The sequence below is a fragment of the Notamacropus eugenii genome, chromosome 4, assembly GCF_028372415.1.
Source record: "Notamacropus eugenii isolate mMacEug1 chromosome 4, mMacEug1.pri_v2, whole genome shotgun sequence".
Lineage (NCBI taxonomy): Eukaryota > Metazoa > Chordata > Mammalia > Diprotodontia > Macropodidae > Notamacropus > Notamacropus eugenii.
Window position 1 is genome coordinate 217,812,651 of NC_092875.1, and position 17,020 is coordinate 217,829,670.

The 17,020-nt window shown below is 35.5% G+C and overlaps 1 pseudogene; it reads left to right on the top strand.

Moving 5' to 3' along the window:
- The first annotated feature begins 2,565 nt into the window (after nt 1–2,565).
- On the top strand, nt 2,566–2,974 carry LOC140498345 (small ribosomal subunit protein eS17-like; annotated as a pseudogene).
- The last annotated feature ends 14,046 nt before the right edge of the window (nt 2,975–17,020 follow it).

Consider the following 17,020-nt stretch of genomic DNA (forward strand, 5'->3'; position numbering starts at 1 on the left):
GTATTGTCTTCTTGCCATGGATATAACTAGGAAGTAGATACCCAAGCTTGACATCCATTACCCTGAACCTTTTGTAAAATAAATATTCTCAGTAATAGAGTTGATAACAGTGAAAATCCTTGATATTTCCCATGCCAAAGGACAAGATCAATAAACACTGTACATGAAGATACACACATGTATATGTATAAATATATATGTATATATATTCATACACATATATATAAATATACACATATATACATACATGTGTAGAGATGTATGTGTAGTGTAGGTGTGTGTATGTGTTTATTTATGAAGTTAAATTTTAAGGCAATGTTATGTCATTTTATTGGCATGAATCTAAGAAGTGCGGTGTTGTAAAAGGATAGCCAATGCTTATTTAAGAAAATTTACTCATTTATTCAATTCAATAAAAATTCATTAAGTACTTGCTATACCTGCTATGTACTAGGCACTGTATTAAACATTTAGGATGCAAAGAGAGTACATGTTGGGGAACAAGATATAAGAAGAGTAGAAAGGTAGGACAAGGGCCTACATTATGAAAGGTTTTGAAAGTCAAACAGAGCATTTTGTATTTTTGATTGGAAACAATAGGAAGCCACAGAAGTTTTTTTAGTGGGGGTGGTGGTAACATGAGAAGATCTATGTTTTAGGAAAACCACTTTAGTGGCTGAATGGAAAATTACTGAGGCTTTCTTCACTTACAAAAGGAAGAAAATGTTTAGTGATTTACTCCCTAAAACATAATCTTTACTTCCTCATACACCCTTCATGGCTCCTCACTATTCTATGTCAACTGCTTTTCCTTTTACTCAGCCAACAACAGTGATCTGATACATGACCTCAACATAAAACAATATATTGATTGCTCCAAGATAATGATGAAAGTTAATAACTAGAGTTATTGACTGAAGTTTTTGGGTCCATGAAGTAAATACTTGCAGTTTTTGTATAGTAACAGCATCAAAATGAGTAAAGGGGGAGGTAAGGGGAGGAGTATTAGCATTAGGATCTAAGCACCAGTTATTATTGTGTTCTTTGGTTTTTTTGTCTGGGTGTTTGTGTAATATTGAAATGATATTTTATGTTTATGTGAAATTCATTTGATGGCAGGATGTTTCACATTGATGTGATGTTGGTGTTACAGAAATGTGTTGTTTGCATGATATATTGGAAATTGTAATCATTGGGGTTTAGATCTGAATGATGTTCACTTGCTCCACTTCTTTATTTACATTATTTGCTTAAATACCAAATACATTGTTTAAATACCAAATGAACATTATATAAATGACTTTTATATAAAAGTAAAGATGTATAGAGTAGAAATATGAACCTCCTCAAACAATCCCCTGAAAGCCCTGAAAGTACCTAAAAATGACTCTAAACAAATTCTAGAGGAGCAGAAGCCACAAAATGACAGAGTGAAACAGATTTCCAGTCAAAGACAACTTGGAAGGCTGACAGGAAGGGTCTATTGCACCAGGATTGGATCAGAGCTCAGCCCAACACAGGCTGCGCCTGCACAGAGGGGACTGGAGGAGGCTTCAGGGCACTGAATCATGGGAAGTTGCTGTGGGTTTCCAGATTTTTCAAGACACAAATGTCAAAGACAGCTTCAAACATCAGTGAGAAAGTTCTTTCACCTGGGTGAGAGGGGAATATGGTCAAGCCTCAGCTCCAGACCCAGTTCTAAGGTAATGACAGTCACTGCTGCAGCAGCTGCAGCTTCTGGAGTTCTTGGCCTCCAAACAGGGGGGAATGGAGCAGCTGATCTGCTATCAGTCCTGAATAGGGGTCCTAGAGCAAGGAGGAGTGTTGATGTGGCAGAGCTGGTGGTGGCTATGGAGAGGGAATTCTACTTACACTTCCAGAGCAGAAAAGAGTACTTGTGGTTACTCACAGACCAGAGTAGAAACCAGGAAAGGAGTAAACACTTGTCCCTTGATCATGCCACTTTCAAGGAACTGAGAACTTACAGGTCACTAGAGATACCTCAGGAGAATAGCTGCACAAAATCTCAGAAGCCTTAGGTAGCATACCCTTCACTTGACAAAGAGCTCAAAAGCCAAGTAATGGGCTGGGAAAATGCCCCAAATGGTGAAAAATGAGACAATAGAAGGCTAATTTCTTTGTGAAAAGGTATTTTCTTCCATTCTTTGGAAGGAGGAATATCAAAGCATACAGTCAGAGGAAGACAACAAGGTCAAAGCTCCTACATCAAAAGCCTCCAAAAAACAAATGAAATGGCCTTAGGCCATGAAAGAACTGAAAAAGGATTTTGAAAATCAAGCAAGAGAGGTGGAGGAAAAATTGGGAAGAAAAATGAGAGTGATGCAAGAAAACCATGAAAAATGATCCAACAGGTTGCTAAAGGAGACCTCTCAAAAATGCTCAAGAAAATAATGCCTTAAAAATAGACTAACCCAAGTGGCAAAAAGGTCCAAAAAGAAAATGAGGACAAGAAAAACTTAAAAAGCAGAATGGGCCAAATGGAAAAGGAAGTTGAAAAGCTCACTGAAAAAAATAATTCTCCTCCCTTCACCCTCCAGAGCCAACATGGGTCGTGTTAGCACCAAGACCGAGAAGAAGGTGGCATGAGTCATCATCAAAAAGTATTACACGAACCTGGGCAATGACTTCCACACCAACAAGTGTGTGTGTGCGAGGTGATCACCATCATTCCCAGCAAAAGCTCCGCAACAAGATCATGGGATGTGTCACTCATCTGCTGAAGTGGATCCAGAGAGGCCCCAGGAGAACTATCTCCACCAAACTGCAGGAAGAAGAAAGAGAAAGGAAGAATAACTATGTCCTTGAGGTCTCTGCTTTGGATCAGGAAATCATTGAAGTGGATCCTGATACCAGGGAAACGTTGAAACTCCTGGACTTTGGCACTTTGTCCAACCTGCAAGTTACTCAGACCACAATTGGGATGAACTTCAAAACACCAAGAGAAGCTGTTTAATGTTTACTTTTACCTTCTTTCCAATAATCATGGGAATCCTCCCCTCCCAAAAAAAGAAAATAGTTCTTAAAAAATTAGAATGGAGCAGGTGAAAGCTAATGACTTTGTGAGAAATCAAGAAATTATAAAACAAAACCAAAAGAACAACAACAACAAAAAAATAGAAGACCATGTGAAATAGCTCATTGGAAAAACAATTGACCTAGAAAATAGATGCAGGAGAGATAATTTTAAAATTATTGGTCCACCTGAAAACCATGTTTAAAAAAAAGACTCTAGACATCATCTTCCAAGTAATTATCAAGGAAAACTGCCCTGATACTCTAGAACCATGGGGCAAAATAGACATGGGAAAAATTCACTGACCAACCCCTGAAAGAGACCCCAAAAGGACAATTCCCAGGAATATTATAGCCAAATTCCAGAGTTCTCAGGTAAGGGAGAAAATATTACAAGCAATCAGAAGGAAACAATTCAAGTCTTGTGGAAATAAAATGAGAAAAACAGGATTTAACAGCTTCTACACTAAGGTACCAGAGGGCTTGGAAAATGATATTCCAGAGGTTAAAGGAGGTAGGATTAAAACCAAGAATCATCTACCCAGCAAAAGTAAGCATAATACTTCGGGGAAAAATGGAATTTCAATGAAATAGAGGACTTCCAAGCATTCTTGTTGAAAAGACCAGAGTGGAATAGAAAATTTGACTTTCAAATGCAAGAATCAAGAGAAACATGAAAAGGTAAACAGGAAAGAGAAGTCATAAGGTACTCATTAAAGCTGAACTGTTTATATTTCTACATGGAAAAATGATATTTGTAATTCATGAGACTTTTTCAGTATTACATTAGTTAGAGTACACACACATGTATATACTCACACACATGGGTATGTATATGTATATCTATCTATATCTATATTTGTCTATCTATATCTATCTATCTATATCTGTATCTATCTATCTATCTAATCTATCTATCTGTCTATATATGGTTGGTTTGTTGTTGTCCTTCATCTTCAAAGAGGACCAAAATCGCATCATCATTTTAAAGTGAAATTTCAGTGTGTCCAGCTGTGGCTGATCAGACCAATGTAAATTCAGAATGCTCTACCACAGGTTGGGCACAGATAATCCATGTGAATATTTGGGGTTAATATCCCAAATTTGTGCATCCTGCATTTACTTTGTGCTGTCTCAATTCTACTTTGCTCAAAGAGCACAGAATCTTTTCTTATGTGAGCACCCCATGCTGAGTCCTGTGCCAGTGTCTCCCATGCTGCACAGTCAAATTCAAATGTCTTGAGAGAAACCTTGAGAGTATCCTTGTATCGTTTCTTCTGGCCCCCATATGATTCCCTGCCCTATACAAGTTCCCCTTAAAATAGTCTTTTTGGTAAGCGTACATTTGGCATTCAAACGAGGTGGCCAGTCCATCAGAGTTGTGCTCTCTGAAGCACAGTTTGAATACTTGGCAGTTCAGCTCAAGCAAGGACTTCAGTGTCTGTAATGGATGGCCTGCATCCCTACATGGCTTGGTGATGTGGTGAAGAAGAAAGACACAGGAGGTGGGAGACGAAAGACCAGCATTTCTCAGACAGCCCTATGTCCCACTGATTGGTGTAATTTAGATAAAACCACTCTTGAAGGAAATTACTTAATGTGGAAATTTGAATTTCATAAAATGTTTGGAACAAAGTAAAAGAAATCAAGTCATAGGTCTAATTTGCGAAGAGGATTTCTGACAATCTTTTCTTGGTTTTTTGAATTTTTTTTTTTTATTGTCTGTTTTGTCTCTACGTTCTGTGTGAGTTTGTGTGTTAATCTCTTTTTCATGTTTTCTCTTTCCATCCCCCTCATCCCTTCTCTCTGATGACTGCAGCATCAGAGAGGAGAATGGGAGAAAGAGAGAAACTAATCTTATATTGCTAAAGGCAGTTTCAGATAAGGTATACAAGGTAATAACGCATGTGCAGTTTTAAGGAAAGCATAAAAGTTTTGGAAAGAAGTTGGTCTTTCTTCTCCCACCTCCTGTGTTTTCTTCTTCACCACATCACCGAGTCATGTAGGGATGTAGGCCATCTGCTACAAGTGTCTGAGTAACTTATCCTGCCAGGTAATCCTCAGAATCTTCCTAAGATAATTCAAATGGAAACTATTCAGTTTCCTCACATGGCACTGGTAGATTGTCCATGTTTCACAGGCATACAACAATGAGGTCAGCATAATGACTCTGTAGATCTTCAATTTGGTAGTCAGTCTAATACCTCTGCTTTCCCAAACTTTTCTTTGGAGCCTCCCAAAGGCTGAGACAGCTCTGGCAATGCATGTATCAACCTCATTGTCAATGTGTACATCCCTGTAAAGTACACTACCAAGGTAAGTGAATTTATCCCCAGCATTCAAAACTTCTCCATTTGTTGTAATTGGTGGTTCCACGTATGGATAGTGTGGTGGTGGCTGATGGAGCACCTGTTTTTTTGTGTTAATTATTAGGCCAAAATTAGCACAGGAAGCAGAGAATTGATCCATACTTTGTTGCATCTCAGCTTCAGAGACTGCACTGAGGGCACAATCATCTGCAAACAGAAAATCATGCACCTACACTCCCTCCACTTTGGTCTTGGCTTGTAGCCTTTACAAATTGAAGAACTTACCATCAGTACAGTAGTTGAACTTGATGCTGCGTTCATCCTCATTGAAAGCATTCATCAACATGGCTGAAAACATCATGCTAAAAATCATGGGAGCAAGCACACAGCCCTGTTTCACTCCACTTCCATAGTGTTCTCAACAGACCATCATCAATCAATGCTGAGGCCATTGACTGTTTATCTTGGGTTGAAGTCAATCCCTCCTTAGCCGAATTTCCAACTGAAGAAGAGGTCTTGAGGGCCATTAGGCTCCTTTCATGTGGCAAATAACCTGGTGCTGATTCTATTCCAGCTGAGATTTACAAGGTAGGGGGACCATTGCTCATACAAAAGCTGACTGAAATTTTCCAGGTTATATGGCAAGAGGAGATAATCCTCCAGGAGTTCAAGGATGCCTCCATTGTCCATCTCTGTGTGGGTAAAGGAAATAGGTTGTCCTGTGACAATCACAGGGTATCTCTCTCAGTCATTGTTGCCAAAATTCTTGGTAGAGTCCTCTTTAATAGGCTAAGCCTTCACCTGGAAGATTGTCATATACTTGAGAGCCAGTGTGGTTTCAGAAAGGGCCAAGGAACAGTCAATATGGTGTTCGCTGCCCAACAACTCCAGGAGAAATGCCAGGAGCAGAACAGAGGTCTGTACACAACGTTTGTAGATCTGATCAAGGCCTTTGACACTATTAGTCATGAGGGCTTATGGAAAATTATGTCAAAACTTGGTTGCCTGGAGGAGTTCATCAATATTGTATGCCAATTTCATGATGCCATGTTTGTCCAGGTTCTGGATAATGGATAAAGCTCTCCTGCCTTTCCAGTCATATCTCTCTCTCTCTCTCTCTCTCTCTCTCTCTCTCTCTCTCTCTCTCTCTCTCTCTCTATATATATATATATATATATATATATATATATATATATATATATAGATAGATAGATAGATAGATAGATAGATATATAGATATATAGATATATAGATATATACACACACATATAAATATATATGTATAATATATATGTATATTTATAATACATACATATATATACATATATATATATACACACACATACACACTCACATACTGAATATGAAGGGAGAATACCTAAAAAAACCCTTAAATTTATTATTGAGTGGAATGTGCCAGGAAAAAAGAGAAAGGGTAGAATGTAGAAAATCATCCCACATAAAAGAGGGAGGAAAGAGTTTTTATAGTGGAGGGAATGAAGGGGGAGGTGAAAGGGAATAAATGAACCTTACTGTCATAGGATTTGGCTTAAGCAGGGAATAACAAGCACTTAATTGTGGATGGAAATCTATTTTACCCTGCAGGAAGGCAGGGGGGAAGGGGCCAGCAGAGGGAAGATAATAAGACAACAAAATTGGCAAAAGGAATAATCAGAAGCAAACACTATTATGGTGGAGAGTTCAAGGGAAAGAATGGAATAAATTGAGGACAGGACAGGACAGAGAAAAATGTTCTTACTCTTTTGCAACATGGCTGTCATGCAAGTGTTCTGCATGGCTACACATATATGACCTATATCAAATTGTTTGCTCTCTTTATGAGGGTGGGTTGGGAGGGAAGAAGGGAGAGAAGCTGGAACTCAAAATGTGAGAAATAAATGTTGAAAATTGCTTTAACATGCAACAAGATATACAAACAATGGGGTAGATGGCAATATAACAGAAACATGCAATGTAAAAAGTTAGATACATTTGCACTCTAAAATATCATGTGGATTATTTGTGCCTAGGCTGTGCTAGAGCCTTCCAAACTCATATTGGTCTGATCAGTCACAATTGAATGCACTGTACCTTAATTCCAATACATTGGTGTCATTTTGATCCTCCTCAAGAATTAATAACAACAATCAACCAACCTTGATCCCTAAACCTTAATGAGTGGACAAGACTTGTGTCTTCTTTCATGGTTCAATATTATAATTTTAGAACTAGAAGACTGAAAGGTCATCTAGTCCACTACATTTTGTTATTTTTTTTTTTATTTTAAGGTGATTTGATTGCTTTCATTTTACCTCATTCATTTTCAGAATATACTTTTTACTCCCTCTAAATCCTCTGTTATAAGAGCAAAAAAAAAAAAAATACACTTAAGCAAAGTCAACCAATGAAATTGCCTCTTAGGATAGCATATGTAATATTGCCTATCCCTAATCGGCCACCCCTCTACTGGAAAGAGGAAAATGTATTTCATCAACTGTTTTCTGGAACCAAGACTACTGTAGTAGAAAGTGAAATGACTTTAGAATCAAAGAAGATGAGTTGGAATCCTGTCTTTGCTATTTACAATATATGAGAACATGGGCAAGTCATTTAATCTCTTTGGGTCTCATTTTCTTCATGTGTAAAGTGCAAAGGTTGAATAGATGCAAAATTCACTCCAATGTCACTCACACACACAACAACATCATGTCAATGGCATGCAAATATCTCACAAATATTATACCAGCAGAGTGCCAATATCAAACACCATACCAAGGTCATCAAAACCATGCCAATGTTATGACAAGGTCATGCAAATGTCATACTAATGTCATGTCAACAATATGTCTGCATTAAATATCAGATGATGTCACTCCAACATAATGGAAATGTCACGCCAATATCACAGAAGCATCACATCAATGTCAGTGAATGTCAGCCAATATTATATTTCTATTAAACACACTAATGCCATGTCAACATCATGCCAGTTTCATACCAATATCAAACACCATACCAATTCATGAAAACTATAAGCCAATGTCACATTTACATCAAAAATCATGCCAATGTCATATAAACACCCCATTATGTTCAGACCAATATTAGTGTGTCAATGCCATGGAAACATCATGTCAATCACATGTCAAAGTCATGACAATATGAAACACCATCCAAATATCCTGGAAACATCACAACAATATAATTATAACATCATGTGAGTGTCAGCCAATCACATACCAAATATGCTAATATCTCATGTCAGTGTCACACAAATATCATGCCAATGTCACAACAATATCAGAACATTAAATTTCATACCAATAGCATGCAAGCATCATAACAACTTTAAACAGCACAATTGTGCCACATAAACACATGTCAGTATCATTTCAATGTCATGCAAACATCATGCCAATTTAACAGCAGTATAAAGTAGAACACCAATAGCACACAAACATCACATTGATGTCATGCCAGTGTCACAGAAAAACTACACAAAATCTGTACCAACATGTCATGCAAACTTCACATTTCTGTCACGCCAACATCACACCAATATTAAACATTCCACCATACCAATTTCCATAAACATAAAATATCACTCCAATATAACACAAACATTCAGATAAAAAGACCAAAGGACACAATACCTGGTGATTCGATCCTAATACTAAAACTCCTCCCTTTCTTTACCTCCTGCTTTACCCATTTTGAAGCTGAACAATACAAAAGCAGCAAGTATTTACTTCATAACTTTAGTCAATAACTCTAGGGGTTAACTTTCTGCCATTATCTTCGAGCAATCAATCTAGTGTTTTATATAAAGGTAATGAATCAGATCACTACTACGGGAAAAGCAGTTGATATGGAAGAGTGAGAAGCCATGAAGGGTGTGTGAGGAAGTAAAGATTCTGAATTGGGGGGGGGGGGGGTCAAGTTTGCTTTGCTAGTTCTGAGTAGCTGATAATATTTAAGAGGAAATTGGAAGCCAACAAAAATGGTAGATAAATATAGGCTATACTTAATTGCAAAACCTTTTCTGAATTTTTCTCCAATGACATCTTATGGAGCTTTACATCAACCCCTTTAGGGTAGGTAAGGAAAGGTCACCATAGGTACTGAAAATAGTAATATAAATGATTGGAGACCAGAAATGCATATCAATCTGGTAAAGGTGAAAATTAGTTTCAGATACAGTCGCCTCTGTGAACTTTGTGAAAGTGTAACAGCAAGTCATCTTTACACAATAAGGAAACCTAGATCTTTTCTGAAACTAACAGTCTAAAAGAACAGAGAACTAGAAGTATGTGCTAACAGAGACATACAATAGTGAACATGCAGAAGTAAAAGGGTCTATTTTAGAAATAATATTTAAAGCAAGGATATCAGAAAAAAACAAGCAGAACTATTAATAATGACTAAAAATAAACTGAAGTAAAATTAAAAATGACAGAAAAGTAAAATTTAAATGATATTATACTTCATAAGAATGACAATTGAGATGATGTCTCACTGGAGGAAAAAAACAATCAAATAATTAAGTGAAAAGGTTAAAAAAAAAAACCTCAAGAAAGAAAAAGAAAGTCTAAGAAGAAAACAGGTAATGTGGAACCAAAAACAGAAAAAACTTTTAAAAATAGACTCACAAAAAAGGAAATAGTATATTAACCAAAAAAGTAGAGGTATAAAAAAAATTAATTATATAAATTTGAAAAAAAAGCCCATTGAATTTGAAGATAGGTCATAAAAATATAATGTAATGGACATAGATCTTTCAGAAGAATATCATGAAAAATGAAACTCAACTCACTTTAGGAAATTTAGAATTTAGGAGGTAGAAGAATATTAAACAGAAAAATTCAAATTTGATGAAAAAATATAACTTGGAAAGAAACAACTGAGTGCAAAGAACAAGAAACCAGAAGTGTCACTTTAGAACAGGGACTAAATATTGCAGGTAGATAAGAGGAACTCTATTGGAGTTTCACAATGATCCATCAATTTGAATAATACAGAATTATAATAAATCAAAGAAAAATGTGAATGGGATATTGCTAAAACAATTACTGATTTACATCTCAAAATAATGTATCCTGTGAATCTCTACCTGATCAACAAAGGGAATCATGCACAGTAGTACAAAAGATTTTGACATTCCTACAATAAACCCAGAGGGCATCAGGATATTCAACAAGGAAACTGATTAAACATAAAAGAGTTAAGCTCTTTCAGATAACAAAGAAATCAAATCTATGTTTTAACATATCTATAACTAGATTAACCCACAGGTAAGAGCTAAGGAACTTTGGCCTACTCTAATTTTTCTTTTAAAAAATTAACTAAAATGAATTCTGCATAAGGGAATTAATTTATTGGAGTCTCATCAGGGTGCAATTTTGAAAGTAACTACATTTAATTTTTGTTTGTTTTGCTTTTTAAACATGATGGCTTAACACCAAAAAAGGACAAATAATTACTGAAAAGATAAAGATTAAGATTGGGCCCCCAGATGTGGGCCCCCAATATGCTTTTCTGAAAGTTATTGTCTCCTTCAAAAATTAACCTTCTCTGAGAGAGGAATTTAGAATATCCCAAAAAGAGAATTAAAAGGATTTTCAATGATTCCCTAAAAAGTAAAGTAAAGAAAGCTAAAAATAATAGATGAGTTGGTGGTGGTGATGGTGGAGGAAATTTTATCTGAGATGGGAATGGGAAGATAAAACAGAAAAGATGAGACACAAAGAAAGAGAGAGATAGAATGAGATGGTGATAGAAACAGACATAGAAGTGTAGAGAGAAAAAAGACAAAAAGGTACATATGATGAAAGCAATTAGCAATAAAAATGAACCAAAATATTTGGATTTGTGCAGAATAAGAGAAGAGAGGATATCAGGATCAGTTTAGCATGACCAAAGCAAATTTGAAAAAGTAGACATTGAGTTAAAAGATGAGGGATATAGAATAATAGAGATAAAGACATGAATAAGCATACATGTAAATATATATTTGCATGAATTAGTTCAAGGAAAGAAAATGCAAAGCATTTAGAAGTCAAAATATAATTGGATTAAATTTCAGTAGAAAAAATAAAATGGGCAATCAATTTTTAAAAGTGAAATGTTTGCTGCATAAAATATGTATATTTGTAGAAAATTGTATTAATATAGATACACTATTGTTACAGCTGTTTAGATAACTCTAAAAACAAGAACTTCAGTAATATTTTAATAAAGCTATAATAATGTGATTATTCAAAAGAGGTTAACAGAAAAAATTAAATATATAGACAATGAAAATGAAAAATAACAAAATTAAATGTAAGTATTTCAAATAGCAAGACAATGAAAAAGTATTTTCTAAAAAGCAAAGCAATGTGAAAAAAAGACATTAAGAACAGTACAATCATAGAAGGAAATTATATTTCTCTCTATTGAATAAATGCAAATTAATTGTATTAATTGGTTAAAGACAATGAAAAAATAAAGGATATATTTATATATGGGCATATTGTGTATGTGTGAATTAACATACTATTGGAAAATCTAGATTTGTCTAACCAGTGGTGACTTCTGAATAGTAATATAAATGCTTGTGTATATTCCTCAAGTTCTATCACACCTTTTTACACTTGTTGATAATGTAATATGGCATATGTAATCATAAACAGATTGTCAAACAAAAAATCTAAAAGTTTGTTGCTTTACAGATAATTTTTTTAAAGTACTAACTGGAGACTTAGAAGTGACATCACAAATAATGAGTCCAAGAACATTGCACAGAAATAAGTGATTATTGCACACAAAAATTCAGAAAATAAGGAGAAAATATCCCCAAACTCATGAAATGCCACTAAAGCAGTTCTCATAGGAAAGTTCATATATCTGAGAATTTTTTAACATTAGTGAAAAGAGAGGAATGAATTGAGAATACAGTTCAAAAGACTAGACAGTAGGCATACTAAAGCTTTAGAAGGGATTTCTTTTTAAATCTTAAAAAAATAAGAATAGGGAAACCAAAAAAATACAAAGAAAAGAAACTGATAGTCAAAAAGACCTCATTTTAAAGGACCAGTAGAATCAACAAATGATTAGCTTACCTCACCAAGAAAAAAAGCATAAAATCAAATTATCAAAACAAAAAGGAAGATATATTCAAAAATGAAGAGAAAATAGAGATATTTATCTTAAACTAAAATATACATGTTTATAACAGCAAAACTTAGAAGTCCAATGAAACTGATAATTATTTACAAAAATTTAAATTGTACCAATTAATCAAAAAAGAAAAAGACAGCGAGCAACACATAAATATCCCGATGGATGGAAAATTGAAATCCCCTCCATCAAATGAAATTACAAGTGAGTTCTATTAAAGATTTAGAGAACAATTACTACAGGCTCTCAAAAATAACTCTAATATTGCACCAGATCTGCATTCCTGGTATAAATCCTACCTGATGATAATGTATTATTTTCATGATAAGTTGTTGTATTCTTTTTGATAAAATCTTATTTAAAATTTTTGCATCTATATTCATTAGAGAAATTGGTCTAAAACTTTATTTTTTTTTGTCCATTTTTATACTTGATGTGTATTCTCAATATTTTCTCTATCACTTTCTTATATCAAGCCTTGATTTATAAAATTTACCAATTCATTTTTGACCTTTTATTTTCATTTGGACCCGCATTCTCTTCTTTCTTCCATCCCTTCCCCCTCTCATTGAGAAAACAAGTAATACCATACCTATTATACATATGAAGTCAGGCAAGATATCCTTACACGTTGTCCATGTTCAAGAAAAGAAAGGAAAATAATGAAAGGAAAACTGAACCCCTCAATCATCTATCTGGAGGTGGAGGTTTTTCATCATGAATACTTTGGAGCTGTGGTGGGTCATTGTGCTCATAGGGTCACTGAGTCTTTGAAAGGTGTCTTTTTTCCCAAGACTGTTCTTGCTTCCTAGACTGTTCTCCTGGTGCTGTTTTCTTTTTCTGCCTCAGTTCATACCCACCTCCCCAAGTCTTTCTGAAATAACCCCTTCATCATTTCTTACAGCAAAATGCAATTCCAATATTCCAGTTCTAATAAGCCATAACTTGTTCAGTCATTTCCCAAATGAGGGGTATCCCATGCATCCTCAATGCTACTGTGTCAGGAACACTGCCCATGGGGAACTCAGAACTCCAAAGGGAGGCGGGGAGGGGGCACACTGGACAAAAGAACATTTTCCTGCTTCTCCTGATTCTTGTGATTGAAAGTCAAATTTTCTTTTCAGGTCTGGTCTTTTCATCAAGAATGCTTGAGAGTCCTCTATATTATTGAAAGACCATTTTTTCCCCTGAAGTGTTATACTCACTTTTGCTGGGTAGGTGATTCTTGGTTTTGATCCTAGTTCCTTTGACTTCTGGAATATCATATTCCACGTCCTTAAATCCCTTAATGTAGAAGCCACCAAATCTTGTGTTATCCTGATTGTATTTCCACAATACTCAAACTGTTTCTTTCTGGGTGCTTGTGATATTTTTTGTCCTTGGCCTGGGAACTCTGGAATTTGGCTACAATACTCCTAGGAGTTTCTCCTTTTGAATCTTTTTCAGGAGGTGATGAGGAAGTGAATTCTTTCAATATTTATTTTACCCTCTGGTTCTAGAATATCAGGGCAGTTTTCCTTGATAATTTCAAGAAAGAAGATTTCTAGGCTCTTTTTTTGATCATAGATTTCAGGTAGTCCCATAATTTTTAAATTGCCTCTCCTGGATCTATCTTCCATGTCTGTTGTTTTGCCAGTGAGACATTTCACATTAACTTCTATTTTATTCATTCTCTTGGTTTTGTTTTGTAATTTCTTGGTTTCTTATAAAGTCATTAGTTTCCATCTGCTCTGTTCTAATTTTTAAAGAACTATTTTCTTCAGCAAGTTTTAGAGCCTCCTTCTCCATTTGGCTGATTCTGATTTGTAAAGCATTCTTCTCCTCATTGACTTTTTGGGCCTTTTTTTTCCTATTTGAACTAGTCTATTTTTAAAGGTGTTAATTTTTTCAGCATTTTTTTTTTTTGGGGGGGGTCTCCTTTAGCAAGCTTTTGACTTGCTTTTAATGTTTTTCTTGTGTAGTTCTCATTTCTCTTCCCAATTTTTCCTCCACCTCTCTTACTTGATTTCCCAAATTCTTTTTGAGCTCTTCCATAACCTGAGACCCTGCAAACTTACTTTGGCTTTACTTTTAGATCTTCCTCTGAAGATCTAATTTGTTCTTCCTCATTAGAAAGGATGGAAGAAAATACCTGCTCATCAAGAAAGCAACCTTCTATTGTCTTATACTCCTTTCCTTTTTGGAGCATTTTCCCAGCCAGTTACTTGACTTTTGAGTTCTTTGTCAGGGCTGCCACTCAGGGATGAGTTTCAAATCAGCAGCTCAATTCCTCCAGGGGCTCTAGGTGGACGACTGCAAAAATGGAAGCTGCTGCTGGGGTCCAGACCATGTTCCACTCTCCTGGGTGACTGAGGCCTCTCCTTGACCTTTGAAGCTATCTATGGCCTTTGTGGTTTGAGCAGTCTGGGAACTGCTGCTGCTGGTGGCTCCCTGAAGTCTGTTCAAGGTTGTGTCCCTGTCACTTTGGGCTGCACTCCAGGCTTCCTGGGTTGTGCTGCATGTGTTCCATGCTTCCTGGGCTGCACTGCATGCACTCCACCTATAAATTTTTTTCTCTATTTTGGCTGCTCCTGATTTAGGTATCAAAACCATATTTGTATTATACAAAGAATTTTATTGGACTCCTTCAGCAATTTTCCCAAATAATCTGTATAGTATTAGAATTAACTGATCTTTCAATTTCTGACAGAATTCACTTGTAAATCCATATGGCCCTGGAGATTTTTTCCTAGGGAGTTCATCGATGGCTTGTTCAATTTAGTTTTCTGAGATGGGGCTATTTAAGTATTCAACTTCCTATTGTGTTCATCTGGGCAATTTATATTTTTTAAAATAATCATCCATCTAACTTAGATTGTTGAATTTATGGGCATACAGTTGGACAAAGTAATTTCTAATTATTGCTTTAACTTCCTCCTCATTGGAGATGAGTTTACCCTTTTCATTTTTGATATTAGTAATTTAGTTTTCTTCTTTTTTTTAAATCAAATTGACCAAAGGTTTATCAGTATTATTGCTTTTTTTCATAAAACCAACTCTTAGTGTTATTTATTAGTTCAATAGTTTTCTTTATCTGTCCTTTGGTTTTCAGTATTTCTAATTTGGTATTTATTTGGGAATTTTCAATTTGTTCTTTTTGTAGCTTTTCCAGCTCCATGCCCAAAGGTTCATTGATCTCTTCTTTCTCTATTTTATTTATGTAGGCATTCAAAGATATAAAACTTCCCCTAAGAACTGCTTTTGCAGTATCCCATAAGATTTGGTAGGTTGTCTCATTATTGTCATTCTCTTGAATGAAGTTGTTCATTGTTTCTATGATTTGTTGTTTAACCCACTCATTCTTTAGGATTAGATTATTTAGCTTCCATTTAATTTTTGGTCTATCTTTCCATGGCTTTTTATTACATATTATTTTTATTGCATTATGAATTGAGAAAGATACACTGACTACTTCTGCCTTTCTGCACTGGACTGTGAGGTTTTTATACCTTAATACATGGTCAGTTTTTGCATATGTGACATATACCTCTGAGAAAAAGGTATATTCCTTTCTGTCACCATTCAATTTTCTCCAGAGATCTATGATAAATACCTTATCCAGAGTTTTATTCACCTCCTTAACTTCTTTCTTATTTATTTTGACGTTAGATTTATCAAGTTCAGAGAGGGGGAGGTTGAGGTCCCCCACAAGTATAGTTTTGCAACCTGTTTCTTCCAGTAAATTCCTTAACCTCTCCTCTAAGAATTTGGATGCTACAGCACTTGGAGTATATATGCTCAGTAATGATATTGCTTTGTTGTCTATGGTGCCTTTTAGCAGGATATGGTTTCCTTCCTTATCTCTTTTGATTAGATCTATTTCTGCTTTTGCTTTGTCTGAGATTAGGATTGCTACCCCTGCTTTTTTTACATCCGATGAAACACAATATATTCTGCTCCAGTCTTTTACATTTGTCCTGTGTGTATTCCACCATTTCAAATGTTTTTCTTGTAAGGAGCATATTGTTGGATTATAGTTGTTAATGCATTCTGCTATCTGTCTGCGTTTTATGGGAGAGTTCATACTGTTCACATTTGCAGTTATGATTACTATCTGTGTCTTTCCTTTCATCCTCTTTCCCCCATTTGTGTTTTTAATTCTCCCTTTTCCCTTCCCCTTTACAACAGAGTTTTAATTATTGACCACTTCCTCCCTCAGTCTTCCCTTCTTTCTTTCAGCCCCACTCCCTTTTACTCTCCTTTACCCTTACTACTTCCTCCCTCCCTTTTAGCCTTCCCTCCCTTTTCTTTCCCCCTTTCGCCCCACTGCCTCTACAGCTAGTTAGATGTCTATACTTAACTAAGTTTTTTGTTCCCTCCTTGAACCCAATCAGATAAGAGTAAATATCAAACAATGCTCATCTCCCTCCTTATCCTTATATTGTAATACAGGTTTGTGTCTCTTCCTGAGATGTAATTTACCATTTTCTGCCTCCTCCTTTTCACATTTTCTGTTACAATTCCTTCACACTATTAAATCA